The sequence below is a fragment of the Elephantulus edwardii genome, unplaced genomic scaffold (genome assembly GCF_000299155.1).
Source record: "Elephantulus edwardii isolate Elephantulus edwardi_28Jun2011 unplaced genomic scaffold, EleEdw1.0 scaffold00044, whole genome shotgun sequence".
Lineage (NCBI taxonomy): Eukaryota > Metazoa > Chordata > Mammalia > Macroscelidea > Macroscelididae > Elephantulus > Elephantulus edwardii.
In genome coordinates, this window is record NW_006399794.1 from 19,660,026 (window position 1) to 19,663,098 (window position 3,073).

At 43.6% G+C, this 3,073-nt stretch overlaps 1 pseudogene; it reads right to left on the minus strand.

The window, feature by feature from the left end:
• Positions 1 to 1,058, minus strand: part of LOC102848639 — a 15,375-nt pseudogene extending 14,317 nt beyond the window's left edge.
• Positions 1,059 to 3,073: the final 2,015 nt, after the last annotated feature.

Consider the following 3,073-nt stretch of genomic DNA (forward strand, 5'->3'; position numbering starts at 1 on the left):
CCAAGACAGGTTTGGGTAGATTGTCATTTTCACAGATATTTGGCAGAGAAACACCAAAGAGCTGGCCTGGCATGGGAGAGGTTGGTGACATGGGCAGGTTGTCGAGGTGAGTGCTGGAGCCTCGCCAAAAGGCCCAGTTAATGACAGATAGCCTCCTCTTGAATGCCTTCTGGCCTGAATCACTCAGCTGCTGGGCGGCGGCCAGGCGGCTGGGCTTCAGGATGAACTGGCACTGCATCTCGCGTGGCAGCTGCTCCATGAGGAACGGCTCCTGCGGATTGGAAGCTGTGGAGGAGTCCTTAGATCCCTGTGCCAGGAGCACCGAGTCTCGAAGATGGCTCATTTTAATGCCGTAAGGATATTCATGTCCAATAAGTGGGTGTGGTGCTTCTTCCCTTCCAGAATTGACACACAATTGGTAATCTCTCTCAGATCCAGTTATCCCTAGCATTGGTAGTGACATGCTGATAACATCGCTTGCTGTATCTGAATTTGTTACTGTTATAGTTTTAGAATAGGCACAATTCCCAATGTCCTTGGTGAAGATTTTGAGGGGCATGCTCTTCGAGTAGTCCTCTTTCTCTAGATTGATGTATCTCTGGTGGAGAGAGAGCTATTTGTCCTTTTGTTCTGGAGAAGAGAATGTGGCAACAAAGTTAACTGTGGGCCAGCCCAAGACAAAGGATTTCATGGCACTGGTGTTCCCTTCTCCCACTTCATTCACACAGCCTGCTGTCCACATGTCACTTAACTTGACTTTGTTTTTAATCTTAAAGTTGTTATTATACTTGATTTTGGCCACAACAAGCAAAACATTGAACAGGAAAAGATGTCGCTCCTGTCTCTGGAGGCCTCTTCTGAGTTCTACCCAGCCATCAATCAACAGAGTCCTACTGTAGCACACGGATGAAAGAAATGCACACGTGTCCACCCCAGCAGAAGGACTGTCCCTTCTTGGTGCTCAGGCCCTCGGTGAGCCGAGACACTCCTGTCAGGGTAGTGGAGCGCCCCGGCTGCCCTCCGAGAGTCTCTTGCTGCGGGGACATCGCTTCCATGAAGAAGACCTTCCAGTAAATCCTAACCCAGGAGGAGGCGGCTACGCAGGCATGTCCTTGGGGTAGCGGCTGGAAAGGCGAGAGCGCGCTCAGGCAGGACGCGGAGCTCCGAGTGCCAGCAGCGAGCCTCCCGTCGGGGCCATCGACCGCTAGCGCTCCGCACGACCGCCTGCAGGCGATTAGCGCACGAGCCCGGCCAGGCCAATATATCTTATGAACATAGATGCAAAAATCCTGAATAAAATCCTGGCCAATAGAATCCAAAATACATCAAAGAAATAAGTCATCACGACCAAGTGGCATTCATAACAGTTATGCAAGGATGGTTCAACATAAGAAAAACAATCAATGTAATTCATCAAATTAACAAAGCAAAGAACAAGAACCACAGGATCCTATCAATCAATGCAAAAAAAGCCTTTGACAAAATCCAAAACCGTTTCTTGATTAAAACACTCAACAAAATTCGATTAGAGGAGAATTTCTTCAACATACTAACAAAGTATACATGCAAACCCAAGAGCCAACATTGTTCTCAATGGAGAGATTAAAGACATTCCCTTTGAGAACAGAAACTAAGCAAGGATGCCCATTATCACTTCTCTTATTCAACATTGTATTGGAAGTCTTAGCAGTAACAATAAGACAAGAGAAGGAAATAAGAGGTATCCAAATTGGCAAAAAAGAGAGAAAATAATCTCTCTATGCAGATGATATGATAATACACTTAGAAAATCCTCAAGGCTCAGCAAGGAAACTATTTGACATAGTTGACCAATTCAGCAAAGTGGCAGGATACAGGACCAACGTACAAAACTCAATTGGATTTCTATATAATGACAAAGAGAATACAGAGCTAGAGCTAAGAAAAACAATACACATCACAATAGCTAATCACAAGATTAAATACTTGGGAGTAGAAACACAATGATCTATTCAAAGAAAATTACAAAGCATTACTAAAAAAACACACACATACACACACAAAAACAGACCTTAAGAAGTGAAAGAATGTCCCTTGCTAGTGGATAAGAAGACTCAATATTGTGAAAATGACAAAATTACCAAAGACAATTTACACATTCAATGCAATCCCAATACACATACCAATCCCATACTACAATGAGATGGAAAAGGCAATCTCCAGGTTCATTTGGAATATAAAGATGCCGCTAATAAGCAAAACACTCCTTAAAAATAGAAACAAGGTAGGAGGCATCTCAATCCCTGATTTCAAATCCTACTGCAATGCCATGGTGGTCAAGAGAGTGTGGTACTGGTAAGATGACAGACACATAGGTCAATGGAATAGAATTCAAAATCCAGATATCAGCCCATCTACCTAAGGTTAACTGATTTTTGACAAGGAGTTGAAATCAGTTAAAGGGAGAGATGACAGCCTTTTTAACAAATGGTATTTGCAAAATTGGAGATCTAAATGCAGAAAACTCAAGCAAGATCCACACTTCACACCATACACAAAAACCGATTCAAAGGGGACCTAAGACCAAAACCAAGGGCTTCATTAAAGAAAATTAACTTCATTAAAGAAAATCTTGAAAGAACTCTAGAAGTCATAATCCACAACATAAACACTCTCCCAAGCATCTACAAACAGGAGAGTATAAAATAGCTGAATGGGACCTTCTAAGAATCAAATCCCTATGAACATCCAAAAACATCTGCAACAGGGTAAAATAAGAAGCCACAGTCTGGGGGAAAGCAATGTTTGATAAGGTTGTAAGGAGGGAGTGGTCCTTAGAGAGGGACATCATGCTTGGGAGGGTGGAGGGAAAGGGAAGGAGGAGAAGACCCTCTATGAGGTGCATTGATTCAGTGACTGAGGAAATCGGGATTGGTGTGTCGTAGGCAGTGCAATTGGCACAGGACAGAGCAGGGTTTAGGGCTGTTGTACCTGGGTCACTATGAGTCGCACGTGACTTGACAACATAGAACAGCAACAACAACAACAATGACATGTCAGATGTTGTTGTTGTTGTTGTTATGTGCCGTCGAGT